Source organism: Mus musculus, chromosome 8, assembly GCF_000001635.26.
Source record: "Mus musculus strain C57BL/6J chromosome 8, GRCm38.p6 C57BL/6J".
NCBI lineage: Eukaryota > Metazoa > Chordata > Mammalia > Rodentia > Muridae > Mus > Mus musculus.
In genome coordinates this window covers 16,167,589-16,184,349 of record NC_000074.6, presented here as the reverse complement: position 1 = coordinate 16,184,349, position 16,761 = coordinate 16,167,589, and the positions used below count along the sequence as shown (strand labels likewise).

General features: G+C 41.3%; 1 protein-coding gene and 1 non-coding gene across 7 annotated transcripts in view; both read left to right on the top strand.

The window, feature by feature from the left end:
• Csmd1 (CUB and Sushi multiple domains 1) overlaps positions 1–16,761 on the top strand; it is a 1,642,848-nt gene that overhangs the window by 1,351,036 nt on the left and 275,051 nt on the right. The gene's annotated exons all lie outside the window — the stretch shown is intronic.
• On the top strand, positions 15,512–15,593 carry Mir3106 (microRNA 3106). Its single transcript, NR_037214.1, has one exon. It is a non-coding gene; the product is annotated as a microRNA 3106 (primary transcript).

Here is a 16,761-nt window from a genome sequence, read left to right as displayed (position 1 = left end):
CAAGATATGGCCAGATGGACACATGGTACCTGAACACAGATAACCAGCCATATGGCAGAAAGTGGACTAGAATAAATGGAATATTTGAAGTTATATCTAGTCAGAGAAGAGTCAAGCTAGAAGGCCAAAGGATTTGTAAATGTATTTTGAGTCCGAGTCTTATTTCAGGAAGCATGGGGATGGGAGGAAGAACCAGAGCCATACTTTAACAGCTATTACCTAAGGGGTAACCAAAGCAACCCTTCCAAGCAAACCTGCATCGGAAACACTGCTTCAACCCACAGGTGTGCTCTGGACTAACAGATGACATACTCCCATAATGTTACCATGTCTTAGATCTATTTCTCATAGTCTCTCTTTTAAACCAGGGACAACAGTGTCTAGTTTGTGTCCCTCTGCACATTACAGAGATGACCAATCTGCCATGACCTGCACAGCTTTGTCGTTGACCTCACCGGGACAAAGATGGGATGATCTAAGACACACAGATACATAGTAAAGCGGGGACTGGGTAGGTCATGTGCTCTGATGGAGATGCAGAAGCAGCAGCATGGAAACTCAAGGTGTTTATTTTATACATCTGAATGGAGGGGCCAGGTTTATTGTAAACAGTTGAAAGAGGAGGCAGGTGCCCATCCAGGAAGAAGTTGCAGGCTGTACTTCCTGTGCACACTGTCAGCATACACACATGGAACAGGGATGGCTTTGCCCTTTCCATGGACCTGAGGCACTCAGGTACTTGATACAGCTGTGCTCATATCAACAATCTCCATTCACTCAGGACTACATCTGTTTGCCACAGTGTTCTGAAAGGTGGCACAGGATGATTTTTTTTTCTTTACATCCAAGTTGTCTTCATGCAGACACAGTGATGAAGCACATAAGAACCAATCCTTTCTACTTACTTTCCCAAAGCCTTGCAGTGCTGTCCATAAGAGAGAATATTGTCAGTAGTTTGAACTGTGACAAGAAACTTGTCACAAGCAATAGGTTTGGCTGTGTGATATATCTGAAGGGAATTTCTTGTTTGATGATAGATAAAAATCATTTGGTCATTAGGCACTGTGATGGTTTGTATATCCTTGGACCAGGGAGTGGTACCATCTGAAGGTGTGGCCTTGTTGGAATAGGTGTGACCTGGTTGGAGTAGGTGTGTCACTGTGGGTGTGGGTATAAGATCCTCACCCTAGTTGCCTGGAAGTCAGTCTTCCACTAGCAGCCTTTGGATTAAGACATAGAACTCTCAGCTCCTCCTGTGCCATGCCTGCCTGGATACTGCCATGCTCCCACCTTGATGATAATGGACTGAACCTCTGAACCTATAAGCCAGCCACAATTAAATGTTGTTTTTTATAAGACTTGCCTTGGTCATGGTGTCTGTTCACAGCAGTAAAACCCTAACTAAGACAGGCACTTACCTTTTCCATACCTATAGTGTGTTATCAGAGAGGACCCACACAGGAGAACTTGGTTTTAGCATGAACTTGAGGCCCTGACTTGGCCTTTCCCAGAGCTGGTTTAGGGGATAGTCTCCCTGTATTCTAGCATTAGCCGTGATACTAACAGCAGGAGAGGTTACTATTCACCAAGAGCCTGCACTGCTATTCTCTGTGTGCCTCAACTGTGTTGGTCAGCTTAGCAGCTCTGTGATAAAACACTGGAGAGCAACAGTTAAAGATCAAAGGTGTTTTTGACTTCTGATTTCAGCCCATGCTCACCTTGCCCAGTTGCTCACAGGTCTGTGTGGAGGGAGAACATCATGGCAGAAGTATGTGGTAAAAGAAAGCTTGCTTCATGGTGATGAAGGAAGGGGTAAGGGTAGAATATTTCCCTCAAGTACAGACTTTGGTAACTCCCAGCTAAGTCTTCCCTCCTGGAGTTTCCATTGCTTCCCAGGAACCCATTAAATCATGAATCCATGAATGGATCAATCCAGCCATGGTTCAGATCCTACACCATCTACTCACACACCCAATGCCTAGAATGCTGCGGAATTGAATATATTTTCAATATGTCTGCATTTCCAGATGTTTAAGATCTAAACCATGACATTATCACGAAAGGAAAAAAAAAAAAATCCCAGACCTAAAGGGTTTTTCATAACATCCAAGCCAATCCAAGCTTAAATTTTGGTTCTATAACAAACGTTGTAGGTTATGGTCATATATGAGTGTAAAACTGCAGGAAACATACTGGCTTATAGTAGAGGCATGTTTGCTGAATAGATACGAAAATGTTTAGTAAGTGCTGGGGAGATGGCTCAGTGGTTAAGAACACTGAGTGCTCTTCTAGAGGTCCTGAGTTTAATTCCCAGCAACCACATGGCAGCTCATAACGATCTGTAATAGGATCTGATGCCCTCTTCTGGTGTGTCTGAAGAGAATGACAGTGTGTTCAAGTAGAATAAATAAATCTGTTAAAAAAGGAAAATAAGATCTTTAATCATAATGTCACAAATGATAGAAAACAACTTTGTTATATTGGTATGCCTTCCTAAGTTTCTTTCTTTCTCTCTCTCTCTCTCTCTCTCTCTCTCTCTCTCTCTCTCTCTCTCTCTCTCTCTCCTTTCTCCCTTTCTCCCTTTTGTCCTTTCATCCTTTCGTCCTTTCCTGGAAAATTCTGACAGTAAACTCTAAGAAAAGAAGGAGAAGGAACCAGGAGTGGCATGTCTGTCTACTGCAGGAATAGGCTTGCCATTGGCATTCCTGTCAGGATCAGCCAGAGCTTTAGAACTCTCTTACCCTCTGACCTCCACATTACTCTGAATGCTATTGAGGGCTTTAGGTGTGTCACAGTAGGTGTGGACAGTGGGGAACAGCAGTCCTACCTCCCAGCCTTTCTTTGCTACTTTTGACACCAAAGGACAAGATTTTAGGTCGGAGGATTCATGGATATTGTTAGACACATGGAGAATATGAAGGCATAAAAAACCTTCCAGCCTGTATTCAGCAGTTGTTTGTCCAATACCTTGTGTTGAGAAGGTTGCCTGCTCACAGTTTGAAGAAACTCAGAGAGAAACATAGGAAGTATCCCTGCAACTATAATTTACAACAAGTGGAGTTAGTGACCATGGCTGGTGTCCATTCAGTAGAAGAACACATTCAATCAGAGGTTTGGAGCCCAGTGGGTAGGAAGTAAGATGATTGACAGGAAGGGTTGACTCTCTTAGCGCAGTTAAAGGATAGAAAAAGTGAGGCCCGACTGTGTACTTGATCATCTGTCATCCAGATTGTACTAAATTCAGATGGAATCAAACTGAAAACAGCATTTAGATCTCTGTTATACTGGAGTGTAGACAGTGAATCTCCTCTCCAGGTATGGATGGATCGCACCTCAAGCACAATAAAGTCACAATAATTACGCTCACTTCTGTGCTTAAAAATGAGTCAGAAATGATGTGATACGCTGGGGAGATAGCTCAGTTGGACAAAATGCTTGCCTTGCATAAATAAGGTCCAGGGTTTGAGTCCTGGAACCAAATGAAACCAGGCATGATGACATATACTTGTAATCTTAGTACTAGGAAATTGGAGCATGGAGGTCAGAAGTTCAAGGTTATCCTCAGCAAGATAAGGAAATCACGGCCTAGGTGAAGCACACAAGACTCTTCCTGTACTGGCTGGTTTGGTGTGTCAACCTGACACAGCTGGAGTTATAACAGAGAAAGGAGCTTCAGTTGAGGAAATGCCTCCATGAGATCAAGCTGTGGGGCATTTTCTTAATTAGTGATCAAGTGGGGAGGGCCCCTTGTGAGTAGCTCCATCCCTGAGCCGGTAGTCTTGGATTCTATAAATAAGAAGGCAAGCTGAGCAAGCCAGTGAAAGCAAGCCACTAAGTAACATCCCTCCATGGCCTCTGCATCAGCTCCTGCTTCCTGACCTGCTTGAGTTCCAGTCCTGACTTCCTTTGGTGATGAACAGCAATGAGGAAAGTGTAAGGTGACTCAACCCTCTCCTCCCCAACTTGCTTCTTGGTCATGGTGTTTGTGCAGGAATAGAAACTCTAAGACACTTCCTTAACTCCATCCCCAAAACTCCATCCCCCAAAAGAAATACAATCAGTCTGAAGTACCTAGACATAGACACTATGCAATTACTGAAAGCACACCATAAAGCTGAGAGCAGGAGGGGATTGTATATTCTATATTACATTCCTTGAGGTCATGGATTGGCATATAATACTGATGGGTGACCAGAAGAGGTTGGTTGGTATAATTTCTTTGGGCAGCCCTATTACCCCTCCCTTTCCCATACATATCCAAATCAGTATCTACTTCTGATAGAGGTGCTACTAACCAACCGCCACAACCATGAATGAGAATGAGACCCAAGGACTTGACAATGTTCTCCTGTCATACTTATTATGTTTGAAAACTAGATTTTGGAAGATCTGTATAAGCTGTCAGTTCTCAAATACAAAGTATATCAACTACCCTCATTAAAAACATACACAGTTTCCAGACATTTTTGGTGCCTGTGTGTAAGCATCACTGCTTTCAATTTCAATAGGACATACTATTCAAAGAACAGAATTCCTAATTTTTTAGAACTATTTTTCAACTTTTATGTGTATGCATAGTTAACTTGCACATATGTGTGAACATCACATGTGTTCACTGAGTGCCTGGGGAGATCATAAGGGGGTGTCATATGCCCTGGAACTGAAGTTATAGACAGTTGTGGGCTGCCTAATGTTGGTCCTTGGCAAGAGCATCCAGTGTTCTTACCTACCAAACCATCTCTCCAGCCCCTTATCTTCTCAGTCTTTATGGTGTTTTATACTCTAGGGAATGATGTCAGGCCAGCTTACCATGCAGTGAATAGTTCTAAAATGTGTTTACAGTTATACAATGAGCAATGCATAGAACAGAACAGAGTCAGAAAAACAGGAAAATCAACCTACACAGGGGTCCACTGAAACAGTTACAGACTTTTATTTCATTTCAATGGAGGTGAAAATTGAGATCAACATAACATATGTCTTACAGTGCTGTCATGAGACGCTATTGTGTCTATGTAGGCTTTATTCAAAAGAGCTTTTGCTCCCAAGAAGCCATTAGAGCAGCTGGGAAAACTGTTGGAAACTGTTCTAAGCATGATCTGTTTTCCCATAGCTGGCTGCTAGGCAATTCTATGGAGATATTTTTAAATAATAGGTAGTTTTTTGGGGTGTCTGGTGTGGAAAAAAATCCATAAATAGCCCACACTCATTCACTCAGGGTGCCCAGGAGTCATAGCTTGGTTTGTCCTCAGGGTCTCACAGGCTATGATGAAAGATGAAACCCTTTTGAAGCTCAATGTTGTCCACGCTACAGACAGACCACTGGCTCTTGGATCCTTCATGGTGCATACATTGCCTACCATAGCATTTCTCCTTGAAGTTCATGGTAGTATTCCTGCTGCCCCAAAGCTTACCCCTCTCAGAGGCTAACCCTCTCTGAAGGGTGTCTCCTGATTGCTGCAGTCTCTCACAGGATAACCCTGTTCCACCAACTCATTGTTAGCCCATGTGGCACCTTCAAACACCTGCAGCTTCTCTCCCACACTGGACAGGAGGTAGGTTTAAGGGTCTACTCACATTTCAGGAATTAGAATGGGTTATGTGTGCAGAGGGTGGCCATACAGAAGGTGGCCCTCAGCATCCCTGAAGCATCCATACCCACATTCTCTCCTTTAGGATACTTGTCTGTCACAATTCCTCCTCACACAATTCCATAAATTGACAGTATGAATGGGCACATGCATAGTAGAAATTATGCTTTTATTTTAAATAATTTTGTAATTTAAATAAAAATAGTTTAATAGATTTAAACAAATTTGAAAGTATTGTGTGCCCAAAGTCCATGGGTTGTAAAGTAATTTCCTTCTTGGATTTAAACACACAAATAAATATTTTTATTATTAAAAAAAAAAGTAATCTTCCATGTTGTTATCGATACAGTAATTTGATCTGTACAAATCTCTGAAAGCACTGACAGGCCTGTGGCTATCACTCTTCCAACACTTCCTCTCTGGTCTTCTATATCCGAACTCAAGTGCCTATTGGATTGAGCTGTGGGTAACAAGCCCAAGTAGGCAAGCCCCCTGCAGGTCCTGCTGGCCTCTCAGCACTATCAGAAATGCTCACAAAGATCCAAAGCAAGCCCTTGCATGATGGAAGTAAGCAGAGATGACTACTACTAACCCTGCTGGAGTCCTGAGTTCCATCCCTTAGACCCAAATGATAGAAGACTTTGCAAGTTGTCCACTGACATCTATATATGCCTGGTGGCATATATGTAGTCCCTATGTGTAAATAAATAAATAAATAAATAAATAAATAAATAAATAAATAAATAAATAAATAGATAGATAGATAAATAAAAATAAGAAAGATATAAGACAAGAGCAATGAATTGACATGTCATCAAGGTTGAGTTTTATACAGGACTCATCCTACTGCTTACTAAAAAACTGATTTCTAACTTTGGCCCATAGCAATTTTATCTTGTCATTGCCTCTCTTTTCACAGAAGAAAGCATGACTCCAGCAGAATAGAGGGGTATCTGATCTCATGTGACATCATTGTCACATGAGAACTATGTAAGAGCAGCTAGAACAACACAGAGAGGAAGCTTTTGTACAACCAGTAAGACTGAAATAGAAATAATAACCAAAAGAAAAGAACTGACCTGTGCAATGTTGTTTTTATCAGCAAGGGACTTTGAAGAATGACTCAAATGAAGAGGAAATAGAAGCCCATGCCACACCCTGACACACACTCATACCAACAACAGGGCTTAATGTTCTTATGTTGGTCTTTGAAGACAAGTAGTACTTTGTTTTGTCATTGTCATTGTTGTTGTTGTTGTATGTTTTGTATTTTTTAAATTTTTGCATGTGTATGTGAGTACAGTGTTTGTATGTGTGTGTGTGTGTGTGTGTGTGTGTGTGTGTGTGTGCATGTGTGCTTACAGAATGGAGAAAAGGAGGACATTACATGTTCTGTTCTATCACTGTCTTGTTCCCCTAAGACTAGCTTTCTGACTGAACTTGAAGCATGCCCACACAGCAGTCTCTCTGTCTCTGCCTAGGTATGGCTCATATTACAGATGAGAACAGACACACCCAGGTCTCATGGATGGTGGAGACTTGAACATAGGTCTTTGCTCACACTTACACAGCAAGCACTCATACCCGCTGAGTCATCTCTGTAGCCCCTAGCTCTTTCTTCTGTGCTTGCTTATGTCCCCTCTGCTCTGTGCTGGAATCTTGCTGCCATAGAAACCGGTTATTATTCTATGATGGACCCTTGCTGTATAATGTCTGGAACAAAACATCTGGTCCACATCTTAACAGGTATCTTCAGCAACCTCTCTGTTGAGCTGCTGTTCACCTGTGCATTTACTACCTATATGATAACAGCATTTATGCTTTCTAGACAATGTGTGTGTATGTATTATCATCCGAATGATCATCTGTTAATAGTTCATTGTGTGTCTCCTTATTGATTTTCAAGTAAATCATCTCTGAACAAGTCATGTGACAGTGCACATGATCTGTGATAATTTATTTGAGGGAGATACTAGGCCTTAGTTGTCCAATAGGGATCCCTTTCAAATCATCATGTGGACGATACAGAAGAGTCCTGTGAAGAAGCAGGTGGTTCAAGCACTGGGAGCCAGAGCTGAGTCCAGGGATAATTGTCACACCCTGGAGTGGGATGGGGAAGGCTGTGACACCATACTGACATTGATACTAGCTGCTCAGAACACAGACTGTTAAGTCAGAGACTTGGTCTCAAGAAAAGGGAACCACTTCATCTGCCAAAGGTTCCTTAGGAAGACTTGGGGTGTAATAACAATAACCAGTTTCAATTTGTTATTGAATTAATGACAGAGCTAACCTCACAGCATCAAGGGCCTCCTGTGAGTCTTACAACATGGCAGATTTACTTTGCTCCTGAGATAAGGGTAAAATCCAGAGCCTTTGGTCTTCTTGGGTTAGGACTTCCAGTCTGCTTAATGACAGAGACACCTTTATCTTGGGCCACTTAAGAATTAGTCAAGTAAAAAGCTGTAGGCCACCCACTTGGAGCACCAGTGGGTTAGATGAAAGACTCCTGGGAGTGAGCTGAGCCCAGGAGAGTAATGGAGGTGGTGATGGTAGCCAATAACAGGGGTGATGGGATGGAAGAGTAGAGAATGGAACCTGGTGAGGTGGTTCACAATAATACAAATAAGCTTTGTAGAAGTGCAGTGAACAGATTAACTTCTAGCACTTGTAAATGGCAACATGGTTTTTATTTTTATCTATAATTCATCTTGACATTCCCCAGTACCCAGTTCAATTCCCATAATTAGTTATAGATCTTTGAGTAGCTATCACTAGTTTGACCACATTTAATTTGGGGGTCACTATTGAGATAATTGCCCGATGAATTTTCTTTAAAGGACAAGGCAATGACATTAAGTTTTGGAGAAGGATAACCTTAACGTTAATAGGCTTCAAAATGATTTTTTTAATATAAAATATTCTGTAATTTGAAAGAGGCATCACATACTCAGAATAGGTTGTTCCATGTAAAAATAACATCATGAGGAGGGACAGTTTGGATGTCAAGGCTCTGACAATGTGACACAGAGGTCCTGTGACTGTGTGTTTGTAACCTTCCCTATCTCTATGAAATCACATCTGTCTGTCTCTTATAACTCAGAGCACCACGTTTTTACACAGCTTCTGTGAGAGATGCCAACCCATAAAACTGTGTGCTGTGTAATCCATTTCTTGACACAAATGACTTCCAGGGGAAATGTCACAATAGCAATTCAAATACAATAGAGACACAGGCTGCTGAAAGGATCTAGAAGGAACTCTAAAATTTATTGTGAAACAGGATGGACATTTTGTAAAGAGAGGCAACTCTACCCTGGAGAATTCAGTTCTGTCTATGAGCTACATCCCCATCTGATCCTGCAGTCTGTGGCTTGCATGATAACGTCTCATCCCCACAGTACATTTTTAGGCACATAGCAGAATAAAAGTTTAAAAATCATAAGATGCCATTAAAAAATAATTATGGCCAAATCTGATAGCATTCCTATGAAGATGCTGGTTTGTGAATATGGATGTGTTTCATCTTGAACTTAAAGTCCATGCCACTTCCACTGCCTCAAAGTGAGGTTACAATGCAGTCGGGACATAAGTCTTTTCACCTCTTAAAGGGAGAAGAAAGGAGAGTGTTTTTACTGCATTTAAGGGAAGAAGGGACAGAGATGATGCCTATCTCATTAGCTCAGCATCAAAGGGCAAACTGGAGGGAGAGGTGGACCATACAACCCATCTTCTGCCTTGTAATTGGATATTTTTTTTTCTCCTCTGCTAACTTCCTAATACCTACATCATGACAAAGGTAAACTAGGAAACTTTACTATGATAGAAAAAAAAAAAAAATCCCAGGGAGGTTGTTAGTTGCTTGACTCTGGGCTAATGTAAAGTTGCCAAGGTCAGTACTTGGGATTCCCTGGTGATCTACAATAATCACCTCCATTAAAGAGGTGTTAGCTCAGGACCAGTCTCTTCAGCCTTTTATATTATTCCTCAGCTAGATTTTCTTTGGTTTATGAGATTTTTTTCCCCTTATATAAACAATTTGTTCTTTATTTTTCACAACTTGAATTGCTCGTGCTATCAGAACTGCTGTGGTGTTACTGGCCACCAGGACTTGGAAGAAGATACGAGGACCCAGAGAAGGGCACTTAACTGTAATTGTAATTGTTAATTACAATGACTATTGTCAAAGCTCGTGACTTAAGGGAGAAATAAAATGAAGGCCGACAGACAGACAGATGATGTCACCAAACACTATAAAGCACCAAGTTTTATGGAGCTGTGATGATAGAATCCTCTACCACCACCTTCTTAGTGGTAATAAAAAGCAATAATTACTGTCTTTATCTGTCATCAATACACTACACTTGTGCAGGGTCATCTGTGATCAGTAAAATTCTCAAATACCTGGACCTCTTGTCAGGAAGGCAGTAGCGCTGATCATGGGTTGGCAGAGACTGACTCTTCTTACCTACATTAAGTCATTTTTCATGATGCCTTTAAAATTAAAAGTCATGTGCTGTAGAGATGGCTCAGTTATTAAAGGCTTGTCTCACAACCAAAAGTGAAAATCATGTAATGGATTCAAACTCAAAAACTTTTTTTTCCCACTTTATATACATTGATTGGCACAAGGACTGTGATGGCTATTTAAATTGTTAACAACATTGCCAATTTTTTTATGATTAAATAAACATTTTTGAAGGCATCAACCTGCAAACAACCCCTTTGGATAGAATCCAATGTGAGGATTCTGGGCTGAGGGAACATAAAACAGGCAACAAAAGACTGAGAAACATGGAGCTTGAAGCTGGCCAAGAATCCGGAGTTGGAGAACAAATGGCGACCAACAGTGAGTGCCAAGAATGAAACTTGCCTTCTCAGACTGTGTCTCAGGGAACAGGTATGGAAGGAGGATGTGTACGTGGGTATCCAGAGACCAGCATCCTGACTCAGCTTGGGTGTGGCCAACTGCTTGGCCTGCCACATGCCTGCACCTATTTGCCTTCTAAAAATGAACAATTAACCTTGGACCTTTAAGTTTTGAAATTCAAAGAAATAGAAACGAAAACATCAAAGGGTATTTCAGAGCTGAAAAAGATTTAATATTTGCTATGATGTCAAGAATGTTGCCCTCCTGTCTCTTGTGAGGCTGTGTCACAAAGCCTTTAAATGTAGAGTGTAAAAGAAAGAGCAGTTAGACCTGGTCAGTGGTTTTTTGTTTTTTGTTTTTTTCATGTGAAAAACAGAGAGGAGAAAGATTTTTAAATAAGTCTAGCTCTCACGCCTCATCAAGGGGGATGCCTTTTTACAGTAGATGAAGACAATTAGAGAAATCCATTACTGGGAAAAAATATGGAAAGCTATGGACCGATGCCCAATCTAAGCTTATACTCCTCCAACACCAGCCTGACATTTGAGACTCAGAAATTACTGAGCAAGAGAGGGCAGGATGAGTATAAAGGAAAGCTGATCAGGCTGTCTGCTGTGAGGCCATTAATAAGCCCCTGTGGTTGATTGAAGCCTTTGAATGAAATAGGGGTGGCCTTCTTCTGACCCTGAGTAGGCCACCTGGCTCCTTACTAAGAGCTCCATAGTCACAAAGCTTGGTATCTTGGGAATATGCCAGGCTTAGAGGCTGGACTCCATGGAATTCCTTCTGCTTTGATTAACTCACTGGAACCCAGCACATCTTGGCCAGTGAAATATGAGCTAAAAGGGTAAGATAGTAAAATATCTGTGGTGATCATCTATGCGCTGGGATTCTTTCTAGAATCTTCCACTAATGACAATGTGCCTCTCTTTGAAGTAAGGCCAGTGTGGATCAGGCAAGCCTGTGAAGGGTCAGAGATTACTGATTTGTCCTCTTAGATAATAAAGAAATTGAAGAAAGTGGTTGGAAATGGGTTAATTGCTAACTTGAATGGATGCTCATGGATTCACTGATACTTTTAAGTAAAAGACACATCTAGACATGAAGGTATGCAATATCTTTTGTAGAAAATAAAAACAAGAAAATCTTTTATCAAGAAATGCAAACAGTTTGGGTGGTTGCCCATGCTTATAATCTCAGGGATAGAGAGAGTGAGACAGAGGAGGACTGGCTCCAGGATAGCCTGGCCCACAGGGAGAAAGTAAATCTCAACTCAAAGCCCAGAAACAAAAGAGCAGGAGGGGATTCTCTGTTTCTGTTGTAAATCTATTCTGCCACCCAGGATTAGCTTCACAAACCTGAGATTTCACGTTCAGCTCCTGTTACATCCTCTAACTCAATTTACCGTGGCCAAAATAAAACCACTTTGTATTTCTAATGAAGATGTCGGTGCTAAAATGTATGTGATGTAAAATAAGCCATGTTTTTGCCTGTCTTAATATGTGCATATGCTGTGAGCATCCTTCCATCAGCACAGCATGGGGCCGATGGGATTCCCTCTTTGGAAACTCAATTTGTAGAGAAATGGGAAACTTGCCAGCTTCTTTTCTAGCCACATGAATTATTATTATTAAACTCATTTTGAAATTTCCATTGCTGCATATTTCTGATTGAATACTATTTTTAAATCCTTCCAACTTCTTGTGGAAATTAAGAAGCATTAAAACTCTCAGGGCACAAGTTTATCTTCTTGGTTTTGAAAGCCCATTTGCTAGTTGCTTTATGTGGACAAGCAATGTAGTTTATATTTCACTAAAGATGGAATTCACTAGATGGTTGTTATTTTAGTTTAGTCTGTGGCAGCTATCAGCTCATTATCTAGATTAAAATGGATATCAATTAAGTATGGTGATGTGAACTTATGGCATGCTTTATACATTAAGGGTCAGGATTGTATAGATTAAAATTAAAGCAATCCTGCCCATGTTTTCAGGTTATATCCTACCTGGAATAACAGACACAATGAAATAAAAGAATAAAAAGCAAGGACAACACTGATGTTTTTTCATTTGTGGCAGGATTCATAAGAAATTTCAGAGTATACTTAGTGCTTGAACCATAGCCAGGGGCAGTGTAACAAGCTTCAAACAGAGTATAATCAGCACAAACTGATTTGGACAATAATAAACCCCTCTCTGTTCCTATAAGACAGACTGCGACAGACAAACAGCTTCTGGGGATTTCTCAGATGACCACATCACTGGAAGTTAAAGGAGGAGACTGTGTTCTTGGCTCCAGTTTATAGGAAGGCCAATAGGAAGGAGGGGAGGATGGGATGGGGGTGTGGCCAAGGAGGACGCACTCGGGAAGCATGAGATTGCGTACTCCAAGAACCTGCAGGAAAACCTGCAATGGCTGACCTCACAGGACAGGAGAGGTGATTTTGATGAATAGATCCGATGCAATGACTTTGTTCCACTGGTGGTAGTTTGCGTGGTGAACTTTATCTCTACTTCATGTTGAGGATCTGCACCGAGCCCATTAGTGCACTATGGAGCTTCAGCTCCTGCACAGGTGGCTGTCCATCCATGACATAAGCAGCAGAGAGAGGGCAGCCTGGCACTCAGGAGTTACAGTCAGACTGACAGCTCGCTGGCATTCAGCCATTCTTCTTTTTTCTTGGATACTTTCTTTATTTACATTTCAAATGTCATCCCATTTCTCAGTTTCCCTCCCTCCCAGAAACACCCTATCACATCCTCTCTCCCCCTGCTTCTATGAGAGGGTTCCTCCAAAAGAACTCCCAGGGACTAAGCCATCAGCCATTCCTTGAAGAGTGAAATGTAAGGGTTGGTTTGGTGCTGCTAAATATCCAAATGCTAAATACTGCCCCCATGAGGAGATGCTCATGTACACCTCATGTACAGGATGTTATATAAACCTTGCCCCCCAAGTTATCACCGACTAGGCCTACAGCCTAGGTTCTGCAGAAGAGAGAGGGACAGGATTCAGGCAGGGACCACGAAGAGAGTGAGAAAGAAGGAAGTCACTGTGCTTGGATTGTGAGTGTATGGCTTACAGTCCTTTTATAGACTGACAAGGAAAACATGCCTTAAAGGGGTGTATCAAAAACATCCTAACCTTTGCTAATAGCTGTACCAGTAACTGCTCTCAGAGGCATATGGGGAGCAGGCATGGGCCAGCTAGGGTGGGGAAACATTTTTTTTAAAGATTTATTTATTTATTTATTTTATGTATTTGAGTACACTGTCCCTGTCTTCTGACATACCAGAAGAGGGCATCAGATCCCATTACAGCCACCCTGTGGTTGCTGGGAATTGAATTCAGGACCTCTGCAAGAGCATCCAGTGCTCTTAACCACTGAGCCATCTCTCCAGACCCAGAGGGTGGGAAAATTTAACATGAGGAGTGCTGGTTACATTGCTCAGTCCAAAGTTGAACAGGTTCCTGGGGCAATGGAAACCTCACAGTCATCTTATGACTCTCAACCAAAGAAGTCTTTAGCATGATGTTGAATGACGAAAAAGAACGCCAGTTCACTGAAGCAAGTAAAGAGAGCTGCAGTCTAACCTCCCGAAGTGCGTCTTACCCAAGCACCGAGACATTTAAGAGCTGCATGGAAGGCCAAGTAGCAGGCTATTTCTCCAGGCTAGTACAGGGAGGCAAATGGGGTTGCACCTCCCCTGCCATAGCTACCTGCCCTCCCCTTTCCCAGGATTAGGTTAAAATTCCTAAGTGAATACGAAGTTTATTTCTTTAGAAGTCCCCCAGTCTCACACTATCTCATGAAACCTGGAGATTGCCAGGCTTTGAACATTTTCCTTGATTGAACCAACCCTAGTCCTAACAATCTGCCTTAGAGTCCTCTGCTCGGATTATGTTGGAGGTAACTGTAATCTGCCTCACATGACACGGACCATGTCTTCTGTCATGGCCAGGCAAGTCCTTGCTAAGAGAGGGTCACATAAAGGACCATGTTCCTAAATAAGTTGCCAGGGTCAGGACCAGCCACCTCCACAAGCTCCTAAGCCAATAGTAGATGAAAAGAATATATTGCCCAGAGTGTATAAAAAGTATTTTTAGAGGTGCCAATTTGGATATTATCATGAAAATTAAATCAATATGAAGGTATGCAGTACTGAGTTTTAGACAATGGGAATTAAAGTTGAATGCTAAAAAAACTATACTTCATATATATAAAATTGAATGTTTCCCTAATTGTCTCTCCAGCATTTGCATTTAAATGATTTCATGTTGAGGCTATTCCTAACTTTAAAAATAATTATGTAATTCAATTTCACAAAAAAATGCTGAAGACTCTTAGAAACATTGTTGAAAGTATATGTTTGAAGGGACTTTTAAATCTTAAAGGCACATCAGAATTTGTGCGTGCTGCATTTTGGCATCGGGGCTGCGTTGATGGGGTCGCCTTTTGTCATTACCTTCCCCTGCAGGTTGGCTCCATTTGTGCTGACATTCCAGGCTTGCAATTCTATGTTCAATCTAGTTTTACTTCCTGTCTCACTTTGTGAAATGAATATTTATTAGAGAGTTATATAAAACTATTTTTATCTTATAAATTTTCGCTCATCTTTGTCCGGGAAGACTTCGCGGTTACACAGACTCTCCTGCCAGCCAAGCAGATGCTTAGAGCCATCTAGGCATTTTAATAAATTGTGGAATTTCAGAGTGGAAAACAAGAATACTACTTTGACATATTAGTCCTAGAAAAACAAATTTGAAAAAAAGAAAAAGAAAAGAAAAGCAGACCCCTGAAGGGGGAAGTTACATTTTAAATTACTAAATCACCTGTGTGTAAACCATCAGATTGTCCTGTATTATATTCTGAACACTGGTATTTCTGCTATGAAATGTGGAATGTTGTTCGCTGAGGTCACAGCTGTCCTTCTCCTGGGAATTCCTGTGTAAAAGTGTTAGCATGAGCATTGTCTGTATGTGCATTTGGGAAACGGAAGGAAGAGCCACGCCCAGGCTCACCTGTGTGGCTTCTCATCAGTACCTTGTCCCCAGGGAAGCACAGGTGGCTCATTTAGAAGCAGCCATACACTCAGAGAGTGGCTGCCTATACATGGGCTTTCCTGTGCTCCTCTCCTGTTGCCACGGACCCTCAAGGAAGGAGCCATGCAACTCGGCATGTGACCTCCTTTGCCGGTAGCCACCAACACAAGAATGCCCTCTGTCTCCTTAGGCACTCGCTGATGGATCTGTGACACCTCTTGTGGGGCTGAGCCCTGGAAGCCATGGCTGGGCCTAGGCAATGAAATAAATGATGTTTTACCCAGTGAAGTTAATATGTGTTCAGTGTGTGTCAAGTGAGCACTCGATGTTCTACTAACATGATGTTCTCCCAAATGATAACTGTTACATGTTGGTTTTCAACCAGTACCAACCACAAGTTCTTAATGAACAAGTATTTATATTTTTTATCTCTTCAGCATCTAATGTTCTTCTTCAATATAAATCAGAAATAGGCAATATACTTTATATGTATTTGAAGCAATATAGTCTCAGTAACCAATGAGTAAAACAAAGATGATATACCTGAATCCTCAGGTAGATAATGAGAGCAATCATGTCTGTGCATTCTGTCTATGTCTGTTTCTCTTCCTCCCTGTCTCTTTAGTTTTAAAACCTGTTACTATAGTCTACCCAACAATAATATAGAAATAACAAATATGTTGGCTTAGAGAGATAACTCCATCTATAAATTGCTCACCATGCAAGCATGAGGACTCGAGTTCAGTTCCCAGAACCCACATTCAAAGCATCCACGGCAATATGTGATTGGGAAGTGTGAGGATGCAAAGACAGGTGGGGGCTCAGGCTCAGTGGGAAGGCAGTCTGGCCCAAATGGTAGGCTATAGGGTGAATGGGAGAACGGGTCTCAAAGAGTAATGTGAAGAGTGATTAAGGAAGACTCCTTACATCTGTGTCTGGCTCCTACATGCACATGAGTCTGTACACACATGAACACGTGTGCTCACAAAACACATGAGAGAAGTTACTATGCTCACAAATACATTTCATCAATAAAAAGAAATTTGAGTGATCCCAGTGAACTATTAGATGTGTTTAGTATCAAAAGTATCATCATCAGTCAGAAATCTTAATTAAAATCGATTTTGAAGCATAATATTGAAATTTCACTTTTATATCAGAGTATTGGGTTTTTCTTTCAAATTTATCATCAAAATTAAATGTGAAAAAAAAAGCTACAATATATGGACATATTAAGCAGAAACAGTAGAAAGCCATTAG